The 25088-nt window shown below is 47.0% G+C and overlaps 1 protein-coding gene and 1 long non-coding RNA gene across 3 annotated transcripts in view; one reads left to right on the forward strand and one right to left on the reverse strand.

The window, feature by feature from the left end:
• LOC132897493 (SH3 and cysteine-rich domain-containing protein 2-like) overlaps positions 1 to 25088 on the forward strand; it is a 191115-nt gene that overhangs the window by 21999 nt on the left and 144028 nt on the right. The gene's annotated exons all lie outside the window — the stretch shown is intronic.
• Positions 13507 to 15070, reverse strand: LOC132897491 (uncharacterized). Of its 2 annotated transcripts, XR_009656330.1 has the most exons (3): positions 15033 to 15070; positions 14849 to 14913; positions 13507 to 13730 (listed from the first exon to the last, which is right to left on the reverse strand). It is a non-coding gene; the product is annotated as an uncharacterized LOC132897491 (long non-coding RNA). The 2 variants fall into 2 exon arrangements; XR_009656329.1 differs by lacking the exon at positions 15033 to 15070 and having other exon boundaries at positions 14849 to 14964.

The following is a 25088-nucleotide window of genomic DNA, read 5'->3' on the forward strand; positions in this document are numbered from 1 at the left end:
GTGCTGATTTCATTGCCTCCCTATCCCTGTTCCTGAAGGTGGCCTTCTTCCTGTTGAGGACAGCTTTGACTTCCTGTGTTACCCATGGCTTCTTATTAGGGTAACACCGCACAGTCTTAGCGGGGGAGACCAGGGGCCTCATTTATAAAACTTTGCGCAGGATTTACGGCAGAAGATGGCGTGCGCACGAAACTCAGAATGTGCGTGCGCACAGAAATATTCTGATTTATAAAACCGTGCGCACGCACGTTCCACGCCAATTTCCCTTTATAAATCACAATCCACTCTAAATTTACGGCACCTGTACGTACCTCAAGACACCCACAATTGCCTATAAATATTCAGCGAAATGCCCTTAATGAATATTGATATCTGTGGACAACATGCCCAAAACAGAAGGAAAGACAAAGAAGCGCAACTTCACCGACTGTGAAGTTGAAGTGCTAGTAGATGAAGTGGAGCAGCGTCGAGCTGTTTTGTTTGGAGGCCATAGTACGGGAGTTAGAAATGCGAAAAAAACGTGTGAATGGCAGCATGTGGCCGATGCGGTCAATTCTGTAGCTTCACAAGGTCGTACTATGGCAGAGGTAAAAAAAAATGGTCCGACATAAAGGTGGACGCCAAGAAGAGGATCGCGGCACACCGACTGTTAGGACTGGGGCCTGTCTTGGCCTCTAGAGGCCGCTGTTATTGCTTTATCTTGTCATGTTTGTTTTGGCCTCTAGAGGCCTCCACCGCTTCTGTGTTTTGTGTTTGTTTTGATTGCCTGTTTCCATGTGCCTTTTACCCCCACCTGTTCTTTATTTCCTGCCCCACCCAGTTTCTTAATTTCCCTGTGTATAAATACTTCCTCAGTTTGGTCCCTAGTCACGGAGTCTTTGTGCTGTTATCACTAGAGACCTCTGTTCTGTGTTTCTTGCCTTTGTCTTTGTGGTCTTTTGTACTTTGCTTTCTTGTGGACTTTTTGGACTTTGTATTTACCATTTTGGATCTTCTGAGCGTTTGGATTTTTGCCTTTTCTTTTCTTATTTTTTGGCTTTTTGTTTTGACTTTGAACTTTTGGATTTTTTATTTTTTCCCGTATATCTTCTGAGCGTTTGGATTATACTTTTGTATTTTTGCCTTGGATTTTTTGCATTGTAAATAAACTGTTTTTTCTACTCTACTTTCGCCTCACTCCTCTGCACTTGAGTCATTCCCCTGGTGGCCTAGTGGGGGTTTGCTGGATTACTACAGCAACCTGAGTTCGATTCCCAGCAAAACCCTAACAGAAAGACTCTGTCATGACCGACTCAGCAGAGGCTGCTTCAACTGTCTACCCAGCCAACCTTCAGGGAATTATGGCAGCTCCGACACGCTTCGGAGTGACCATGGACATTCATGGACGAACACTTGCAAGCCAACGTGAGGCCCTTGTTTGCCACGAGGTACTGCTTCAGCAAATTGGGAGAGCCCTGGCACAGTTGACTCCTATGCCTGCATCCTGACCTTCCCCCTGTTCCTGCTCCACCATCTGCTCCTGCTCCAGTGCCTTCTGCCACGCTGCCTACGTCACCTTGTGAACCCTGCCTTCTTGCACCACAGAAGTATGGTGGCAAGCACGGGGAGTGCCGGGAGTTCCTTACCCAGTGCCAACTCACCTTTGAGCTCCAGCCTTCAACCTACACTACGGCTCGCCGCAAGATCGCATATGTGATAACCTTGTTAGCTGATAAGGCACAAGCTTGGGCAACAGCCATCTGGCAGAGACAGGGACCCGAGTGCTCTGTCTTCAAGCTGTTTACGGAGGAGATGCTTCGGGTCTTCAATCAGGCAGACATCAGTAAAGATGCAGGCAGGAAGGAAGCACTGCAGACTACGCTATCTCGTTCCGGACACTCGCAGCAGTCAGTGGATGGAACGAGACTGCCCTGGTTTCAGCCTTCCACCATGGTCGGTCTGGCCTCTATCGGATGCCCAAGTGACCTCAAAACACTGATCTCACATGCCATTCGTCTTGACAACAGGATTAGAGAGCGCCGCCAAGTCCTGAGCCTCCCCGGCCTCACTGCCTCAACATGGAGCCCGTCTACCTCCTCCAGTGACTGTCTGGAGCCCATGCAAGTGGGCTGTACTTGTCTCTCCGCATCTGAGAGGGAGCTCAGAAGGAGGGACAAGTGCTGCATCTACTGTGGCAAGCCTGGCCATTTCCAAGCATCATGTCCTGAGCTCTCGGGAAAAGGACTGCCCCGTCCAGCCGAGGGAGGGTTGTGACCAGGCCTACCCTCTCTCCCGAACTCCCTGGCCAAGGAGTCTACATCCTGGTCTCCTTCCTGGGTTTTATTGTACGGACGGGACAACTCCAAATGGACCCAGCCAAGACCCTGGCCTTCCAGGACTGGCCTACTCCCAAGTCCGTTAAAGAAGCTCAGCGGTTCTTAGGATTCGCTAACTTCTACCGCAAGTTTGTCAGGAACTTCAGTTCTGTAGCAGCACTCATATCGGATCTCACCAAAAAGACTGGTGGATCTTATGTCTGGTCTCCTCAGGCGGAAAAGGCGTTCAAGGACCTCAAGCACTGCTTTTGCATGGCACCCATTCTGGTCCTCCCGGACACTTCCCAACCATTCATCGTGGAGGTGGACGCCTCGGACAGTGGTGTCGGCGCGGTTCTCTCTCAACGCTCGGAAGGAAAGTTGCACCCCTGTGCATACTTCTCCCACTGCCTGAGCCCTGTGGAGTCCCGGTATGATGTGGGGGATCGAGAACTGCTAGCGGTTAAACTGGCCCTTGAGGAGTGGAGGCACTGGCTGGAGGGAGCGCAACATCCATTCCTGGTTTGGACGGACCACAAGAACCTGGAGTACCTCCAGCAAGCCAAGAGACTGAACCCACGACAGGCTAGGTGGGCCTTGTTTTTCAGTCGATTCGACTTCACCCTATCGTACCATCCCGGCTCTAAGAACACCAAACCTGACGCGCTTTCCAGGCTGTTCTCTGCCACCAACAGGGAGAGTGAAGTTGGGCCTATTATCCCTGTGTCCCGGATTGTGGCCCCTGTCTGCTGGGGTGTCGAGGAGGTCATCCGACGAGCTCAACGCCAGGACCCCGGTCCTGGAACGGGGCCACCAGGCCTCTTGTACGTCCCTTGTCAAGCCCGGGCCAAGGTTCTCCAGTGGGGTCACTCGTCCCCTCTCACCGCCCACCCAGGAGCTCGGAGGACCCTGGACTTCTTGAAAAGACGCTTCTGGTGGCCGAGCATGGAGAAGGAAGTGAGGTCATTCATCCTGTCCTGTGATGTGTGCACCAGAACCAAGAACCCACGACAGCGTCCCCAGGGCCTCCTGCATCCTCTGCCTATTCCCCGTCGTCCCTGGTCCCATGTGGCGGTCGACTTCATCACGGGCCTTCCAGACTCTCAAGGTAACACTGTCATTTTGGTCATAGTCGACAGATTCTCTAAGGCCTGCCGCTTCATACCACTGTGCAAGCTCCCTTCTGCCCTTGAAACAGCTAAACTTATATTTACTCATGTCTTCCGAGTCTTTGGTCTCCCACAGGACATCGTCTCAGACCGGGGGCCCCAGTTCTCCTCCTGAGTGTGGCGTGGGTTCTGCAAGCTCATCGGGGCCACTGCCAGCCTCTCCTCTGGGTTCCACCCCCAGTCCAATGGCCAGACGGAGAGGCTCAACCAGGACCTGGAAACCACCCTGCGAGGCCTGGTGATGGATAACCCGACATCATGGAGCACCTGGCTGCCATGGGCGGAGTACGCCCACAACACCCTGCAGTCATCGGCCACCAGGTTGTCGCCATTCCAGTGCCAATTCGAGTTCCAGCCACCTCTGTTTCCGGACCAGGAGGAGGACGCTGGGGTGCCCTCGGTCAACCAGTACATGAGACGGTGTCGCAAGACCTGGAACAAGGTCAGGAGGACCCTCATCCAGACCTCCAGGGCCAACCAGACTCAGGCCAACTGCCATAGAAGGCCTGCCCATGTTTTCCGCCCTGGGCAGCAGGTTTGGCTGTCCTCCAAGGACCTTCCGCTGCGGGTGGAGAACTGCAAGCTTGCTCCTTGCTACATTGGCCCCTTCAAGGTTGTGCGCAGGGTGAACCCTGTCGCCTACCGGCTCCAGTTGCCCCGGACTCTAAGGATCAACCCCACATTCCATGTTTCCCTGTTGCGGCCCGTACTGTCGTCCATGTATGCCCCTGCCCCTAGGAATCCCCCGCTCCCCCGCATCTTCCAGGGTCAGACTGTGTTCACTGTGCGCCGCCTGCTTGACTCCCGCCGGGTCCGCGGTGGGCTCCAATATCTAGTGGACTGGGAGGGCTATGGCCCTGAGGAGTGCTGCTGGGTTCCTGCTTGGGACGTGTTGGACAAGGAACTGTGTCGGGACTTCCATTCGACCCATCCGGATCGCCCTGGGAACGTCAGGAGACGCTTCTTGAGGGGGGGGTCCTGTTAGGACTGGGGACTGTCTTGGCCTCTAGAGGCCGCTGTTATTGCTTTATCTTGTCATGTTTGTTTTGGCCTCTAGAGGCCGCCACCGCTTCTGTGTTTTGTGTTTGTTTTGATTGCCTGTTTCCATGTGCCTTTTACCCCCACCTGTTCTTTATTTCCTGCCCCGCCCAGTTTCTTAATTTCCCTGTGTATAAATACTTCCTCAGTTTGGTCCCTAGTCACGGAGTCTTTGTGCTGTTATGTTATCACTAGAGACCTCTGTTCCGTGTTCCTTGCCTTTGTCTTTGTGGTCTTTTGTACTTTGCTTTCTTGTGGACTTTTTTATTTACCATTTTGGATCTTCTGAGCATTTGGATTTTTGCCTTTTCTTTTCTTATTTTTTGGCTTTTTGTTTTGACTTTGAACTTTTGGATTTTTTATTTTTTCCCGTACATCTTCTGAGCGTTTGGATTATACTTTTGTTTTTTTGCCTTGGATTTTTTGCATTGTAAATAAACTGTTTTTTCTACTCTACTTTCGCCTCACTCCTCTGCACTTAAGTCATTCCCCTGGTGGCCTAGTGGGGGGTTTGCTGGATTACTACACCAGCGACCCGGGTTTGATTCCCAGCAAGACCCTAACACCGCCAAAGTGTCTGCGCAACGGGCGGGGGGAAGGGGAAGCTGGAGCTCACCCCACTGGATCAAAAACTGGCTGGCATTATAGGGGAAACCCTCCTGAGTGGAGTTGTGCGTGAAGAGGAGGGTGACACTGATGCTGGGCCACATGAACCAAATCTTGTTGGTCTCTGAAGACTCGCTCTCTCCTAATTCTTCCATTTGCCACATCCTCCAGCAATGCCAAATACGCCATAGTGCATCGTAAGACCTACCACGGCAAATCCCTTTTATATACTATTTACAGAGTAGGCAACCTAACAAGCAACATGTGTGATAGCCTAATGATCAATATTGAAAAATGACACAACATGCATGAAAGCCATAAGTGGATAATTAACAAAACTTGGCCTACTGCTTATGTTGCAAAAACATACAATGTATAGCCTATCAATTTGTCTTTATTGCCTTAAATAAGATGTTATTTTTGACAAGTGCACAAAATTAAGGATTATAAATGTTAAGTCAGTCACGTCTTTGATGTGCGATGTTATGTTTGTGTTAAACTTTGATTATTGAACCAATTTCGGGTCGTTCTCCCTGTTTCCTCCTGAGGTCGCACTTTCTGTGTTTCCCTTTTTTTTTTTGTCTGTATGCATGGGTCAGAGCTTGCGAGGAGGTGCGCACATTTTATTGTCAAGTTCACTTTTTATAAATACCGAAGCTTGCGTAGAACGTGGCGTACGCATTCTTTTGCGTGTACGCATCGTTTATAAATGAGGCCCCAGGTCTGCACAGAAGTTGAGGTAATCCGTCAGACAGTGTGTCAGCCCCTCTATGTCCTCACAGTGTGGGCTAAGCAGCACATCCCAGTCTGTGGTGTCATAACAGTCTCTGAGAGCATCTTCCATTTCAGGGGACCACCTCCTGATGGAGCTAGTTGTTGCAGGTTGCCTTTGGGCCAGGGGGGTGTATTTCAGCTGTAGATGAACCAGGTTATGGTCAGACTTCCCTAGTGGGGGGAGGGGTGTGACTCTGTATGCATCTCTCACATTAGCATACTGTAAGTCAATTGTCCTGTTGTTTCTTGTTGGACAGTCCACAACCTGGTAAAAAGCAGCCAAAGTAGAGCCCAAAGTAGCATAATTAAAGTCCCCAGAAATGATCATAAATGCCTCAGGGTGCTGTCTGCAGCCTTGCTGTGACAGAGTGAATCCTCTCACATGCAGTGGCTGCGTCTGCCCTCAGAGGGATGTAAACACAGATGGTGATCATGTGACTGAATTCCCTCAGTAGATAATATGGCTGCAGGCTAGTGGCTAGCAGCTCCAAGTCCGGGCAACATAAGACTGTCTTTACAGAGATATGTCCCGGGTTACACCAGCAGTTGTTTACGTAGATTGAGTCCCCCACCTTTGCCTTTCCCGCATGCTTTAGTGTCTCTGTCGGCTCTCACAGCAGTGAATCCCTGCAGGTCCACGTTAGCATCCGATACGAGGTGTGCTAGCCATGTCTCCGTAAAGATAAACAAGCTGCTCTCACGGTAAATCCGCTGGTTGTTCAGCGCGGATAGCTCGTTGACCTTGTTTGGCAGCGAGTTCACATTCCCCATGATAATGGAGGGAATGGATAGTTTGCAGCCCCGCCGGTTGTCCGCTAGCCTAGCCTTTAGCTTAGCCCCGGCTTTGCAGCCCCTGGGTCTCCTCCTCAGCTCCGCCGGGATGGGGTGTCATATCCCGGCTCGTCCCATTGTTTTCAGGGCCAGCAGTTCCTCTCTTGAATAAGCGAAAAAACTGGCTCCTGGTTGCATGTTAAAGTTAAAAATATCCATGTGATATGAAGAAAAAAACACTGTCTTCCTAAGAAGAGCAGAAAAGTAAAAAGGTGGGAAAAAAGAGGTTTAAAGAACTAAAAAATACAGAGCTACTGGCGAGGCAGCCGTCTTCCACAGCGCCACACAAGTTTAATACAGTGCACACAACACAAGAAGGAAAAGGGCATGAGATGATTGCATACTTCTGGATTTGGGACTTTTATCCCACCTTACTGGGACTATTTCTTTCAAACAAGTGATCGCTGTGAAATAAACTGGACAAACTTTAAGTTCTACATACCGACATTCTGATTTGTTGAGACATGGCTGATTCATGACACCCCTGACTCTGCTGGACCTGTTAGGTCTACAGCTGCTAAAAGAGGACCGAAACGCAGAATTCATAAATGAGAATGGGATAAATGAGAATGCTCAAGCACAATAAAAGATGTTTATTATGTTGTACTGAGATTGCCTGAAGGTTAGAGAAGCAGTCTTAGGCCCAAAGAGTCACTGGTTCGATTCCCAGTACCAGCAGGAAAAATGTGAGGGGACTTGAATTGAATGAACAGCACTTACCTCTCCCTCTGTGTAATGGCTGAAGTGCCCTTTAATAAGGCACCTAACCCCCCAACTGCTCCCCAGGTACTGTAGCATACAGTGCCTTGAAAAAGTATTCATACCCCTTGAATTTTTCCACATTACAACCACAAACTTAAGTTTTTTATTGAGATTTTATGTGATAGACCAACACAGAGTAGCACATAATTGTGAAGTGAAACAAAAATGATAAATGGTCTTCAAAAATTTTAAGCAAATAAAAATCTGAAAAATGTGGTGTGCATTAGTATTCAGCCCCCTGTACTCTGATACTTCTAAATACAATCCAGTGCAATCAATTGCCTTCAGAAGTCATCTAATTAGTTAATAGTCTTACTGTGTGTAATTTACTCTCAGCATAAATACACTTGTTCTGTGAAGGCCTCAGTGGTTTGTTAGAGAACACTGAAGAACAAACAGCATCATGAAGACCAAAGAACTCACCAGACAGGTCAGGGATAAAGTTCTGGAGAAGTTTAAAGCAGGGTAGGTTATAAAAAAAAATCCCAAGCTCTGAACATCTCAAGAAGCACTGTTCAATCCATCATTCAAAAATGGAAAAAGTATGGCACAACTGCAAACCTATCAAGACATGGCCGTCCACCTAAACTGACAGAGCGAGCAAGGAGAGCACTGGTCAGGGAAGCAGCCAAGAGGCCCATGATCACTCTGGAGGAGCTGCAGAAATCCCCATCTCAGGTGGGAGAATCTGTGCACAGGACAACTATAAGTCGTACAGTGAGGTTTTTTTTCTTTTTTATCAGACATCTAGTTTTAGGATTGTTTACCTGACATGTTTCGACGTATGACTGTCGTCTTCCTCAGAGTGTCACCGGGTGTTATTGGTGACACATCTTATCAGCTGATGTTTCCGAAGGCGACAGTCGTACGTCGAAACATGTCAGGTAAACAATCCTAAAACTAGCTGTCTGATAAAAAAGAAAAGAAACTAACAATCTAATATAAGACATAATGAACGTAATCGAGAAAATATAACTCCACAAATCTGGCCTTTTTGGAAGAGTGGCAAGAAGAAAGCCATTGTTGAAAGACAGGCAGAAGAAGTCCCGTTTGCAGTTTGCCAGAAGCCATGTAGGGGACACAGCAAACATGTGGAAGAAGGTGCTTTGGTCAGATGAGACCAAAGTTGAACTTTTTGGCCTAAATGCAAAGCGCTATGTGTGGTGGAAAACTAACACTGCTCATCACCCTGCACACACCATCTCCACTGTGAAACATGGTGGTGGCAGCATCATGCTATGGGGATGCTTTTCTTCAGCAGGGACAGGGAAGCTGGTCAGAGTTGATGGGAAGATGGATGGAGCTAAATACAGGGCAATCCTGGAAGAAAACCTGTTGGAGGCTGCAAAAGACTTGAGACTGGGAAGGAGATTCACCTTCCAGCAAGACAGTGACCCTAAACGTACAGCCAGAGCTACAATGGAATGGTTTAGATCAAAGAATATTCATGTGTGAGAATGGCCCAGTCAAAGTCCAGACCTAAATCCCATTGAGCATCTGTGGCAAGACTTGAAAATTGCTGTTCACAGACGCTCTCCATCCAATCTGGCTAAGCTTGAGCTATTTTGCAAAGAAGAATGGGCAAAAATTTCAGTGTCTAGATGTGCAAAGCTGGTAGAGACATACCACAAAAGACTTGCAGCTGTAATTGCAGCAAAAGGTGGCTCTACAAAGTATTGACGCAGGGGGGCTGAATACTAATGCACACCACATTTTTCAGATTTTTATTTGTTTAAAAATTTGAAGACCATTTATCATTTTCGTTTCACTTCACAATTATGTGCTACTCTGTGTTGGTCTATCACATAAAATCTCAATAAAAAACTTTTAAGTTTGTGGTTGTAAGGTGGAAAAATGTGAAAAAGTTCAAGGGGTATGAATACTTTTTCAAGGGACTGTAGCTGCTTTGTGTGTGTGTGTGTGTGTGCTCATTGTTCACTTGTATATGCATGCATCTGTTCACTGCTTCAGATGGATTAAATGCAGAGGAGGAGTTTTGCTATGCTTGAGTGTATGTGTGACAAAATAAAGGCTTCTTCATCATCAGAACAACTGTAATGCCACTGTGGTGAAGAAGCTGAGATGCTGGTTAGACTCAAGCGACAGGGTTTATTTAACAATATCAGACAGACAGTGTAACATCATACATTAGTTTTTGTGAACAGGTCTGTGTTTGGACTGAAATTATTAGATACAGTGCAAAGCCATGGTTGACCAAAGAATTGAGAACTCCCTTAATTTCTTAATTTAAGGAGCTGGCCTGTTAAAGCATAGACATGGAATGCCACTAACAGGTTTGGAATCAGCTGAACTCAGCAATAAGATCTGCAAAAAGAAATCACAAGGACCATCTGTGTGGAAAAGTCTGAAATTGGACTGTAAAAGGAGACCCAGATCAGCTTAAGCGTACAAAAAAGGACAAAACATCCTGCACCAGCAACTACATATCTGCACATACTGTCCTTCAGTGATAATCAGGCATTCAAATGTCTTTTATTCTCATACACCTGAACACTGTCACTGGGTCAGTAGATCATCATGGTGCTGTAATTATCAGACTGCAGTTTGTCCGACAACATCTGGACAACAGTAAAATGTATGCCAGAAATCTCTTTGTGGACTTTTGATCTGCATTTAATGCATTCATTCCTGATCTACTACTCAGCAAACCTTCACATATGAATGCTTAGATGTAACTAGATCTACACCTTCCTGACTAATCATTCGGTCCTGACCAATAAATCAGCATGCTTATCTCATTGCCCAACATGAGCTAATTGCCAGTAAATCTGTATCGGCATTTATAGCAGATGATAAATGACAATCTAAAAAGAAACAGAGACACAGAAGCCTTAAAGCATATACGCAGAACCATGGCCTCACTTTTAGTTTATAAATGCCTTGAGACCTCAAGAATGGCATAGGACTAGTTTTAAGCATTAACAATCAATCTAATATAGTAATTTTTACTATTAAAATGATTCATATAGGTAGCAGTCTGAGTGAATGACATTGACGTCCGTGACGTCACAGCAGGAAGTCTATCAGTCTTATTGCCATTTCTGCAACTCCAAGCTTCCATTTTGAGCTAATTTATCGCCATGTCACGGAGATGTGTTGCTGGCGGGTGCATCAACATGACAGAAGGTGGATTTATGTTGCATTCATGATCCAAGAATGTTCAGACTGCAAAGTTTTGGATGCATTTTGCAAGAAATTCACAGATTGGGCACCTACGAAGTGGTCTCTCTTCTGCTCTGCACATTTTACTGAGGACTCGCATAAAACCTCTGATCTGTTGAGTGTTGGCTATAAGCCCGTATTGAAAGAGGGTGCAGTACCAACAATTAAGAAAAGAAGACTACATGAAAAGGAAAGAAAGTTCAGTTGCACCAGTTCTCCCAGAGTGTGAGCCAAGCAGTAATGGCGGAGTACTCAGTATGGAGAATGAGTGGATCAGTCGTCAGACTTCTCCGCTGGATATGTTCCCCCCCCCCGCTGGATATGCTTGCCTCAGCAGCAATATCTTGCCCTTACATGGAAGAAGCGAATGAATGAAGAACTGAAAGTCAGATTGTTTCAAAACAATTAGCCACAAGCTCAGCCTTCAAAAGTGAGAACACAGACGGGTAAGATGTGACATAACAAAAACAACACTCGTTGTTTACCTGCATTTAGATCAATGCATGTAACTTGTATTGTGCATTTAATTTACTGGTATAAGATTCAGTCCCCCCAGGATTTCGCGGGCCTTTTTTGTGATTGTTGTGGGCTAAAATGTCTGATGTTGCGGGGGGTTTTCCAAAAAATTGCGATGAAAGTTGCGGTGTTTTTTAGGTTTTTGTTGCGATTATATTGTGGGAGATTGTTGCGATTTTCTCTTTTTGTGATTAAAATTGAGTGATATGTTAAATATTAAGTTATTACTGAAAAACTACTGATTAAAAAAACAAAGACACTGAGAAATGGTCCTATAAACAACTTTACCAATATAAAAGATTACCAGGACTACAAAAATGCAGAAAAATAGGCTTTACTTATCCAAATGCTCCTGTTGGTTCAAAAGTTAAAGTGCATAGAACCCCACAGCACAACATGAAGTTACCTTAAAATATAATATAAATGCCTCAGCTTTCATGTAAGAAAAAAAACTATTAATACTAGTACTGTGTGCAGGCAGTCTCTCCTGAAGACTAAATTAAACAATAATTATAAACTAATAAAATAAATGGCTCAGGCTTCATAGAAGAAAAAAAAAAACAATTTGAACAGAATCTCACAGTATGATGCTGAAGCTGCCTAAACAATGGAAAATAAAATACCATTTTGGCAAAAATGTTGGCATCCATTAATTTCTTGTATTAAGTAAAAAAAAATTATGTAAAGTGCACACAGTCCTTCACTGTAAACATAACACACTTTCAGTAACAGAATTTAAGCCTATATAAACACTGACTCGCACATGCTGCTTCTCTTGAACGTATACACGGAAGTAAGGTGGAAGGTAGTTTGTCGACGTCACCTCAAGACGATGCCAACGATTGGTCAAATTTGCGGGAAAGTTGCGGTGATTGGATATAATTGCAACACCGCCCTGAATTCGCGGGGATTGGCTGAATTTGCGTTGAAGTTGCAAATCGCAACATCGTGAAATCCTGGAGGGTCTGAAGATTATTTAATTTGCTTCAGAATGTGATTCTCAGTTCATCTGATTTATTTAATTAGCCTTTTACGTTTTATCAGTGAAAATGCATGCATGTACATGTATGTTGCATAAGTTATAACACCTGTTTTAATGAGAGTCACATGAGACTGTCAGTTCAATTCTATCCAGTTCTCTAGACGGCTTTGTTCTCCGGCTTTATTTCATAAGGTGGGGGCCTCCGTGGCCAACATGTTACTATCGGATTCACTTTCCGATGGTTCGAGCTGATATGCGTCTACATGTATAGCAGTAGCATGTACACACACTCCAATTTCAGGGCGATCACAGCCCGATGTATTACTATCTGAGGAATCCAAAGAATCGCCAATAAAGCCGAACAAAGAGGCCATTGCAACCACTCTTGCCTGCTGAGTCTGGCTTTGGTCCATAGCACTAGATACTGCTGTGACATCACTCACCCAGGGCTGGCTGGCTCAACGGGGCAGCTCGAATGCCAACTTTGTGGTCGATTTTAACTCTTAAAAATGTATATATTTTTTATTCCCAATTATGCAGCATACAAGAGTCAAGGATGAAGATACTATCCACTCGGAAATGTACTTAAAAATAACGGTTCTGCGTATATCCTTTAACTTTGTCTTTAATCATGATATGAGTGTCATTGCATAGTTTATCCACCAGAGGGTACACTGCAACTCCACTGTTGGCAAAACAACAATCAGCTGACCCAAGCAGAGTGTATCAAGCAGATGAAAGCATTCAGCTATTAAAAAAAAAAAATCAGCTTTAGTTGTACACATAAATTAATGGCAGACACAATTCAATGTACAAACCTTTTTTTGTTTTAATTGATATTTTTGTACAGTTCTTATATAAATAAACAAATACAGTATTGTGTAGTTATATTAAAACGTTTCATATATGCTATATTTAAGTGATGAAGATGGATTAAACAGTTTTTAATTAAGTAGGCTATACCTTGAAAACATAACTAATAAATGTGCAGATGAATAGTAATGTATATAGTGCTGTGCATGTTGGCTCAATTACAATATTTTAATACGTTTCCATTTGAATGAAGTCACAAAGGGTGGGAATCAGCAGGTAATATTAGTATCGGTGCTAAAAATCACTTATTGGTCAAGCATGCGTAAATCAAACCCTATCTATGTGCTAATAACAAGCCAGATGGTCCCTCTCCTCTTTAGTCCAGAGGACACAGTGTCCATGATTTCTAAATTTCTATCCAGGCTTGGGACTGGCACAGTGGCGGTTCTAGACCAAAATTACTAGGGGGGCCGAGGTGGGGCCAGTGTTTTTTCAGGGGGGCACATATGGGCAAAACATGGCAACATTTAAGCGTTCAAAATGTTTAGTTTAGTTTATTTAAAACCAAAACAAAATACATTGAGCATAAATACAATGAGATAAACATTCTGTCTCAATAGCCTAAACAAAAATAAATTGTGCTCAGTAAATCTTAAAACCATGTTTCTCTTTTTTGTAAAATAAGATTTCTATTTTTGCATACAATGAACCTTTTCTTCAGACGTGGCTGCACTGGAGTGTTGTCCAAGCACTTGCTGATATCTGGAGAAAGATGAATACAGTAAATATGAGAGTGCGACTGAGAACAACATTTATTTATCATTATTTATTATATCTATTATTTGTATTTTATATTTATTAATTGGCGGCACGGTGGTGTAGTGGTTAGCGCTGTCGCCTCACAGCAAGAAGGTCCTGGGTTCGAGCCCCGGGGCCGGCGAGGGCCTTTCTGTGCGGAGTTTGCATGTTCTCCCCGTGTCCGCGTGGGTTTCCTCCGGGTGCTCCGGTTTCCCCCACAGTCCAAAGACATGCAGGTTAGGTTAACTGGTGACTCTAAATTGACCGTAGGTGTGAATGTGAGTGTGAATGGTTGTCTGCGTCTATGTGTCAGCCCTGTGATGACCTGGCGACTTGTCCAGGGTGAACCCCGCCTTTCGCCCGTAGTCAGCTGGGATAGGCTCCAGCTTGCCTGCGACCCTGTAGAAGGATAAAGCGGCTAGAGATGATGAGATTTATTAATTATTATTCAGACTTCACACTTTCAGGGTAGGCTATATGAATTGTAGGTCGACACTGCTCACACACATACATTTGTTCAACATCACAAACCTGATGGTGCTGTACTTGATATGCATGGTGAATCTGGTTGTCCCAATGACTCGGGTTGTCCCTCATTCTGTCCCTCAATCTGATCCTGAATGTCTTCATCCTCACTCTCAGATTGCCTTTCAGATGCCTCACTTTCCACCTCTCCAACCACCACCTCTGGCTCTCTCTCCACCTCTGGCTCTCTCTCCTCTTTCATAATCTTCATCTTCCTTACTCTCTCTATGTTGCTTTTTGCCAACAGGGGCAAAAAAGGACATAATGTCCTTCTTGCTCCTTTCCATGATGACAGCCTACAGTAGGTCTATACTAAAAAGTAAACGGAGAGGAATGTAGCCTCTACATATCACAAGGCCATTCGAGTTTTACAAGAAGGTTAAACACTGTTGGTTATTTTACCCATTTCCCAAAAATATTAAGTTAGGCTACTTATTGCTGTGCAACACACTTTTAAGAAAGCGCAATAAAACGGATTTATTATTGTAGTGAACAACAACAGTAAAACACGGATATGTGCAAACACTGATGTTACGAAATTGAATAATTTTCCTTACCTTCGCCTCTTTGCAGTAGCCTAGTCCTTGCAGGGCTGCAATCTCTCACGTCCGAAGTTTACACACTGTAAAAAAATATTTGTTGTTTTAACTTAAAGTTAGTGCAAGGGTTGCCTTAAGGGTTGCCTTAAAATTTTGAGTTCACTGAAAATTAATATAGTAAGTTCACAACAATTTAACTTACTATGTGAACTCCAGTGAACTCAAATTTTTAAGGCAGCCCTTGCACTAACTTTTTTAAGTTAAAACAACAAATATTTTTTTTACAGTGCAATTCGCGCTGCTGCTGGTCTTTCTGCTGCAGGTAACAGTGTGCGTGTAGCGCTTTAAGGAGTCCGTGTAGAACACTCCGTCATGTCAGTTCCGATCTTCGAGCCAGCGCACGTCAAAATTAATAAATCTTGTTACCTGTTCAGCACAGGGGCCACAACAGGGGCCAGGAGCAATTTTACAGGGGCACTGGCCCCCCCTGGCCCCTGTTTAAAACCGCCTATGGACTGGCACTAAGTATGTGCTGGCTTGTGCAACCCCACTGGCAGGGTATTTTGCCTAATCTGCATGTCTTTGAACTGTAGGAGGAAACCGGAGCACTCTGAGGAACCCCACACAGGGAAGAAAATGCAAACTCCACACAGAAGGGCCCCAAAAATTTTGTCAGCCCTGAGGTTCAAACCCAGAACCTTCTTGCTGTGAGGTAACATTGATGACAACTGCACCACCATGCTGCTGATAGGACTTCCTGCATACATCTCATGAATATCCTGAGTGCTACACAGAGGCCAAAAGGTAGAACATTGAATTAGAATGCTTGTCCTTATCAGAGAAACCTCAAAAAGCATCCGTATTCTGGAGCAATGGCAGAAAGATGATCCAACAACAGCTTCATCATACAGAATGGAATGTTTTTAAAAACAAATTTTGTCAGTTTATAAGACAGGCTGTGACTATGTCAAGGTGGCTGCTTGGTTTTGCTTGTTTCTGAAATCTGTGCTCTTTTTATTAGGATTTATTTGATTGTAAGCTGAAAGAATGCCCCTGCCACAATAGGACAGGCTCCACAGAGTTGCCTTGCACATGCTCAGTAGCGCTGACTGTGCCAATCATACCTGACACTATTGTTGTAGTACTTGAGATTGGTCTTGGTCTTGAGACTGATCTCAAGACCACTTTCTGAATGTCTTGTCTTGGAATCGGCCGCATTTTTACTCGGCCTTGTCACATAGAGACTTGGGATTTTATTTCAAGATCGGTCAGGACCACAACTGTGGGGATTTCGCTAAACTGCCTGTGCATTGTCTGATTTATTTCTTAACATTGTTACTGTGATTGGATGTAAAAAACTTCCTGCTTCAAATGCAACCAATAACATGACTCATTTAATAATTTGAAAATTTTCTTCCTGTTAATGGCAGTCACCCCTCCCCACCCCCTTCACACACACTGGTCTGGTCCTGGTCTTCACTTGGTCTTGTCCTGCCTTGGTCTTGATCTTGACTTGATCTCAACCCCTCAGAGTCTTGGTCTTGGTCTCGATGCACTTTGGTCTTGGTCATGACTTGGTCTCGGTTTAGGTGGTCTTGAATACAACACTACTTGACACCAGCCAGGAACTGGCTTGATGGAGAGTATCCCACTGCCAGAAGTGTGATTTTGATTATTCCCATCATATAAACTATTATTAGACTGCATTTGATACAGCAACCAAACTGATAGTAATATGCTCTGTTCCTCTACAACTGGTTGACACTACATGTCCTTTATAATGCCTTTTCTTTTCTTCCCTGATGTTTTCCTCCATGTTGCAGTGTTCCATTTTTTTCAGGAGTTTTGTGGCAGTGATGATGAAGACATCAGACCGCAGCTCCAGGGAAACTAAATCTAATCAAATTTAATCAAATCAGACATCTCTCTGGGGCTGGTGGGGGATTTTATCAATTTTGTCAGTGACATATATTTATATTTACAAGCCTGTTTTTTTGGGAAATGGACTCTTACCCTTTTCTATTCTGTTTATACATGCAGGTTGTGTATTTAGGTGAAATTACTAAAAGCGGAAACTGCTTTCCATATTCACTCCTTTGTTTCACTCATAAGATATTTTGACATTTCATTCATAACTCATGATCTGTTATACTACAGAATCCTATATGGAAAGTAATTAACAATTTATTTCAACTTAACATCAACAATACTTTTACTAGCACAGCTGTTATAAGCTGGTCCAGATGAGGCGGTAACATACAGAAATTAACATCTGCTTGGTTTATTTCTTTTTATATGTGTGGAAGTTCGTAGGAGGGGGAGGAGCACAGAAAGACGGCAGGCCAGAATAAAGTTCCATAACTCTTTTTATTTGGCTCTTTTCAGATGCAAAAACACTCTCTTCCATACATACATACTGTATACACACACACACCCAAGTATTTGGTTCAGGAGAGAGCCCTCTTCCTCTGCTCTCTCTCTCTTTATATAGGGCGCGGTCACTGGGAAGACACACAAACACAGGTTAATTGACATCAGGTGTAGTGATTCTGCCACTTACCTTCCCTGACTCCGCCCTCCTGTCACAAACCAGTGCTTGACCACGCCCCCACTGCCACATACCCCCACCGCCCGACTCAGGCCGGGCAGCCGTCCGGCCTGCAGCCGACTCCCCCCCCTTGACGGGAGAGAAAGTCTGCCACAACCATCTGCGACCCCGGCCTGTGGATCACCTGGAAGTTGAAGGGTTGGAGTGCCAGATACCAATGGGTGATCCGCGCGTTGGCATCCTTCATGTGGTGGAGCCACTGGAGGGGCGCGTGGTCCGAACAGAGGGTGAAAGGGCGTCCCAGCAGGTAGTAGCGGAGGGCGAAGACCGCCCACTTGATCGCGAGGCACTCCTTTTCAATCATGCTGTAACGCCCCTCACATACTGACAGCTTTCTGCTGATGTACAGCATTGGACGGTCCTCCCCCTCCACCTCCTGGGACAACACGGCCCCCAGCCCTCTGTCCGACGCATCCGTCTGTAACATAAAAGGGAGAGAAAAGTCAGGGGAGTGTAACAGTGGCCCCCCGCACAGTGCAGCCTTTACCTCAGAGAAAGCCCGCTGGCATTGCTCCGTCCACTGGACCGGATCTGGTGCCCCCTTTTTAGTCAGATCAGTCAGCGGGCTGGTGACGTCCGAATAATTAGGTATAAACCTACGATAGTAGCCAGCCAGCCCCAGGAACTGTCTCACCCCCTTTTTGGTCTTGGGCCTCGGGCAGGCCGCAATTGCTGCTGTCTTGTTAATTTGGGGATGCACCTGCCCGTTGCCCAAGTGGAAGCCCAGATACCGTACTTCCACCCGCCCAATCGCACACTTCTTCGGGTTGGCTGTGAGACCCGCTCGCCTCAGCGACCTAAGGACGGCCCTCAGGTGTTGTAAGTGCCGCTGCCAGTCATTACTATAAATAATGATATCGTCGAGGTATGCAGCCGCATAGGTGGCGTGGGGGCGGAGGACCCTATCCATCAGCCGCTGAAACGTAGCGGGCGCCCCAAACAGCCCAAAAGGAAGTGTGACAAACTGGTGTAAGCCGAACGGTGTGGAAAAGGCGTTTTTTTCTTGGGATAATAGAGTCAAGGGGATCTGCCAATAACCCTTTGTCAAATCCAGCGTCGAGTAAAAGCGAGCCGTGCCTAGCCGATCGAGCAACTCATCAATATGAGGCATTGGGTATGCATCGAATTTAGACACCACGTTGACTTTTCTGTAGTCCACATAGAACCGGACCGACCCGTCGGCCTTGGGAACCAAGACCACTGGGCTGCTCCAGTCACTGTGGGACTCCTCGACGATGCCCATCTCGAGCATGGCCTCGAGTTCTTCCCGAACCACTTTTTTCTTGTGTTCGGGTAGCCTGTAAGGGCAGCTACGCACTACCACCCCCAGGGGCGTCTCAATGTGGTGCTCTATGAGGGTGGTGCGGCCGGGCAGGGGCGAGAACACGTCTGAAAACTCGGTCTGCAACTGGGCAACCTCCGCGAGTTGGGTCGGGGAGAGGTGGTCTCCACAGGGGACTGGAGAGGTACGTGATGCTAATGTTCCCTTTTGAACCTCCGGCCCCAGCTCCGCCTTGTCCGGAACCATTGACACCAATGCCACGGGGACCTCCTCGTTCCAGAGTTTGAGCAGGTTGAGGTGGTAAATCTGTAGCGCCCCACCCCATCCGCTCGCCTCACCTCAGTCAACGTCCCCGACTCGCCGTGTGACCTCAAAGGGTCCTTGCCACTTGGCAACCAATTTGGAGCTCGATGTGGGCAACAGTACGAGTACTTTATCTCCCGGTGCGAACTCCCTAAGGCGCGTACCCTTGTCGTACAGGCGGGTCTGTCGTTCTTGGGCCTGCCGCAAATTCTCCTGAGTTAGGTGCGTGAGTGTGTGGAGTTTTGCACGCTGGTCAATAATGTATTGGATTTCGTTTTTACTTGGTGAAGGTCCCTCCTCCCAATTTTCATGCAGCACATCTAGAATGCTGCGCGGCTTACGCCCATATAACAATTCAAACGGGGAGAACCCCGTGGAGGCTTGGGGGACCTCTCGCACTGCAAAGAGCAAGGGTTTGAGCCATTTATTCCAATTATGTGCGTCCTCACTTACGAATTTTTTAATTATGTTCTTGAGGGTGCGGTTGAAACGTTCAACTAAACCATCCATTTGTGGGTGATACACGCTGGTGCGGATCGGCTTAATACCCAACAACCTATACAGTTCGTTCAGTGTATGTGACATAAACGAGGTGCCTTGGTCAGTCAGAATCTCTTTGGGGATTCCAACTCAGGAGATAATGCGGAAGAGTGCCTCCGCAATACTGCGCGCTGATTCGGGCTAGTGTCTTATCCTGCCCTAAGTGTCCAGCCATGGGATTAAAGTGAGCCGCCGGGAATACCAATTCCTGGCGGCTCTTCGGAATCCAAAGCTGCATGACTCGCTCTTTAGTTTGAGTGTCCTGCGTCACTCGGTATAATCTATCCTTCATAATCGCAAAGTAGGGGAAGGACGGGGTGGCGTTCGGCTGGAGCGTTTGACCATCGATTACTCTCACTTGGTCAAACGCATGCCGCAGAGTCTCGTCTCACGATTGCTCTAATGGGAAATCCGTGAGGGATTCCCCAACAGAGAGAGGAGGGGCCGGCGGCTCCTCACTCTGATGCGGAGATGACGTAGATGGCTCTGTGACAGCTGCTCCCGCCAAAGCGACACCGGGACCTCCCCCTGTTAAATGGCAGGACCCACTCTTCACTAAGTGTGTTATTAAATCCCGAAATCTCGGCCAATCAGTCCCCAAAATTATAGAGTGGGTAAGGTGAGGATTAACCGCTGCCTTCACTATAAATTTTTCCCCTCGGAAAAGAATGTGGACCGACACTAAAGGGTAGTTGTGAACATCCCCGTGCACACACAACACCTTCACCAATTGTGCTCCCTCCAATGCCTCGTCTTGCACGTCAAGCACGTCAGAGAAAAAGTGTGAAGAAATGTAGATCAGGGTTGAGTTATAAAAAATATCCCAAACTTTGAATATCCCAGGGAGCACCATTAAATCCATTACGTATAGCAAAATGGAAAGAATATGTCACCACTACAAACCTGACAAGAGAAGGCTGCCCACCAAAACACTCAGACCAGGCAAGGAGGGCATTAATCAGAGATTAATGCCCTCCTTTAAGACACCAAAGATAAGATTAAGACACCAAAGATAACACTGAAGGAGCTGCAAAGATCCACAGCGGAGATGGGAGTATCTGTCCACAGGACCACTTCAAGCCATATACGCTGCAGAGTGGGGCTTTATAGAAGAGTGGCCAGAAAAAAGTCATTGCTTAAAGTGTATCTGTGGTGAATTTTAATTACTAGCTATTATGTGTCAGCCCTGTGATGACCTGGCAACTTGTCCAGGGTGTACCCCGCCTTTCGTCCGTAGTCAGCTGGGATAGGCTCCAGCTTGCCTGCGACCCTGTAGAACAGGATAAAGCGGCTAGAGATAATGAGATGAGACGTATGATACCAGTGGTTCCATCATGTAATGTTCGTCATAAGCTCTTGTCAAGTACAAGTGAGTTTTAAGTCACTGCTGTGCCAGTTAGGCAAGGTCAGCGACATGTCTCCTTCATGGGCTGTTCCAGCACCGGTAGTGATGCACAGTCGTTGGTTTGTCAGATTGTCTGGGCTGCAGTGGACTGGTCACTGACCCCGTGTTGCAAACTCCAGTCTAAGATAACACATTATCAACCAGTCTGCTCATAAGAAATAGAAGAAGTATTTACACTTACTCGAGCTAATCTTTGGCTGGATCGAGTCGAAGTAAGAAAAAAAAGGCACTGTTCATTATCAGTGTCGCAATTCTCAAGATTGAACTGAATCACTGTCCTGAATCATAAAATGAATCACCCAAAGCACATAAAATCTGCATGCCATCTTGCAACAAGTTTTACCTCAAAATAGCCCAAATATATCCCTTCCATCCATCCATTTCCATCCATTTTCTAACGCTTACCTGGGTCCGGGATGTGGGGGTAGCAGCCTAAGCAGAGCAGCCCAGACTTCCCTCTCCCCAGCCACATCCACCAGTTTTTCTGGGGGAATACTGAGGTGTTCCCAGGCCGGACAAGAGATGTAATCTCTGCAGCATGTCCTAGGTCTGCCCCGGGGTCTCCTCCCAGTGGGGCATGCCCAGAGAACCTTCCTTGGGAGACGTCCAGTTGAGGTGCCTGAACCACCTCAACTGACTCCTTTCGATGTAGAGGAGCAGCAGTTCTACTCTTAGTCTCTCCCGAATGACCAAGCTTCTCACCCTGTCTCTAAGGGAGAGCCCAGCCACCCTGCAAAGAAAACTCATTTCGACCGCTTGTATCCGTGATCTCAATCTTTTGGTCACTACCCACAGCTCGTGACCACAGGTGAGGGTGGGAATGTTGATGGACCAGTAAATTGAGAGCTTTGCCTTTTGGCTCAGCTCTCTCTTTACCACAACAGACCGGATCACTGCTGACACTGCCCCAATCCGTCTGTCCAACTCCCACTCCCCCCTGCCCTCACTCATGAACAAGACCCTGAGATACTTAAACTCCTCCACTTGAGGTAGCAACTCCCCCCTGACCACAAAGTAGGCACTCCACCTGTTTCCGGCTGAGCGCCATGGCCACGGACTTGGAGGTGCTGATCCTCATCCCAGCCGCTTCACATATGGTGGCAAACTGTCCCAGCACATGCTGTAGGTCACAGATTGATGAAGCCAACAGGACCACATCATCCACAAAAAGTAGAGACCTGATGCCACCAAACCGGACACCTTCCGCCCCTTGGCTGCGTCTAGAAATTCTGTCCATAAAAGTTATGAACCAGTGACAAAGGGCAGCCCTGGCAGAGTCCCACATGCACCGGGAACGAGTCCGACTTACTGCTAGCAATGAGAACCAAACTCCTGCTCCGGTCATACTGGGTCCAAATGGACCGCAGCAGCGGGCCCCGAACCCCATACTCCCGAAGCACCCCCCACAGGGCACCCTGAGGGACATAGTCGTGAGCCTTCTCCAGGTCCAAAAAACACATGTAGACCGGTTGGGCAAACTCCCTTGCACCCTCCAGTACCCTTGCGGTGTTCCTTGACCATGACGAAAACTGCATTGTTCCTCCTGAATCTGAGATTCAGCTATCGACCAGACTCTCCTCTCTAGCACCCCAGCATAGGCTTTCCTGGGGAGGCTGAGAAGTGTGATCCCCCTATAGTTGGAACACACTCTCCAGTCCCCCCCCAAGGGGGACCACCACCCCAGTCTGCCAATCCAGAGGTACTGTCCCCAACCTCCATGCAATGTTGAAGAAGCGTGTCAGCCAAGACAGCTCAACAACATCCAGGGCCTTCAGGAACTTAAGACAAATCTCATCCACCCCCGGAGCCCAGCCACCAAGGAGCTTTTTAACCACCTCGGCAACCTCAGCCCCTGTGATAGGCGAGTCCTCTCAAGCCCCCTTAGACTCTGCATCCTCCTCGGACGACATGAAGGTGGGATTGAGGAGATCCTCGAAGTATTCCTTCCACCACTGGATGATGTCCCCAGTTGAGGTCAACAGCATTCCATCCCCACTGTAAACAGTCAGTACAGAGCACTGCTTCCCCTTCCTGAGCCACTGGACGGTTTGCCAGAATCTCTTCGAGGCCGACTGAAAGTCACTTTCCATGGCCTCACCAAACTCTTCCCACACCCAAGTTTTTGCTTCAGCGACTGCCAGAGCCACGTTCTGCTTGGTCCGTTGGTATCGGTCAGCTGCCTCTGGAGACCCACAAGCTAATCAAACCTGATAGGACTCCTTCAGCTTGACTGGTCCCCTCACCGCAGGTGTCCACCACCGGATTCGGGGATTACTGCCATGACAGGCACCAACAACCTTGCAGCCACAGCTCCACATGACTGCCTCAGCAATGGAGGTACGGAACATGGTCCACTCTGACTCAATGTCCCTATCCTCCCCCGATATGCAGTTGAAGCACTGCCGGAGGTGGCAGTTGAAGATCCAACGGATGGGAGCCTCCACCAGACGTTCCCAGCATAGCCTCACTACACATTTGGGCCTATCAGGTCTGTCTGGCCTCCTCCCCCACCATCTGATCCAGCTCGCCACCAGGTAATGATCAGCTGACAGCTCTGCTCCTCTCTTCACCCGAGTGTCCAAGACATATGGTCACAGATCAGATGAAACGACTACAAAGTCAATCATCGATCTACAGCCTAGGGTGTCCTCGTGCCGCATGCACTTATGGATACTCTTGCGCTCGAATATGGTGTTCATTATGGCCAAACCGTGCATGGCACAGAAGTCCAACAACAGAACACCACTCAGGTTCAGATCGGGCAGGCCGTTCCTCCCAATCACACTCCTCCAGATCTCACCGTCATTGTCCACATGAGCATTGAAGTCCCCCAGTAAAACAATGGAGTCACCTCGTGGTGCACTGTCTAGTACCCCACTCAAGGACTCCAAGAAGGCTGGGTACTCTGAACTACCATTTGGCGCATAAGCACAAATGACAGTCAGAGAACGTTCCCCAACCTGAAGGCACAGGGAAACAACCCTCTCGTTTACTGGGGAGAACTCCGATGTTAGCGCGCCAAACTGTGGGGCTACCAATAGCCCCACCCCTGCCCAGTGCCACTCACCCTTCGCAACTCCAGCATGGAAGAGAGTCCAACCCCTCTCCAGGAAATTGGTTCCAGAGCCTAAGCTATGCATTGAGGTGAGCCCAACTATATCTAGTCAGTATCTCTCAACTTCATGCATAAGCTCAGGCTCCTTTTCCTCCAGAGAGGTTAGATTCCATGTCTCAAAAGCCAGTTTTGTCAGTCAGGGATCAGTACACCAGGGCCTCCAGCTTTGGCTGCCACCTAATCCACAATGCACCGGACCCTTACGGCATCTCCTGCAAGTGGTGGGTCCACAAGAGAGTGGCTCCATGTTGCTCATTCGGGCTAGGCCCGAGCGGGCCCCACGTACATAGGCCCAGCCACCAGGCACCCGCCGACAAGCCCCTCCCCAGGCCTGGCCCCAGGGTGGGGCCCCAGTATCCCTGGTCCGGGCGAGGACACTCGGATCCTTGCTGTTTCTCTCATAAGGGTCTTCAGAAATATATCCTTATATTCCCTAATCCCTAATGGGATGTCAAACAAATTTTATTCTGTTTACGGTGGGCATTCCCACCACGAAAAATAAACCAATTGAAGGTGAAAGAGTGAAAGTGATTATCATGCCGTTACCATCCCTGTGTCCGAAATCGCTCACTCGTCCACTACTCCCTACTTCTTGTGAGTGCACTATATAGGGTGTGATAATCCACTACAGCACTACAAAATGGCGTCCTCACTATATATTGCCCTATATAGTGTGTAGTAGAGCTGGGCGATAAATCGATTTTATCAATTAATTCGAATTTACAGTTAAGGACAATGTGTTTTTATGAAAATCGGTTTTCTCTCAGTTTTAACCTCTGCCACCAATGCTCCCCTCTGCGCATGTGCAGAACGGATCAGGCAGCAGGGACGGATCGGGCACTGACACTATAGCCCTCCTCCCACGTGCTTGCCATAGACACACAGAAACAACATGGCAGTGATTGGGGGAAAGCCACAACTTATGCCCAAGAAAGGAGTAACTTCCTCTGTGATCTGGAATTGGTTTGGTTTTGCGGCGTTGGACGCAGACCAAACAAGTCCTCG

The sequence above is a fragment of the Neoarius graeffei genome, chromosome 14 (genome assembly GCF_027579695.1).
Source record: "Neoarius graeffei isolate fNeoGra1 chromosome 14, fNeoGra1.pri, whole genome shotgun sequence".
Classification (NCBI taxonomy): domain Eukaryota; kingdom Metazoa; phylum Chordata; class Actinopteri; order Siluriformes; family Ariidae; genus Neoarius; species Neoarius graeffei.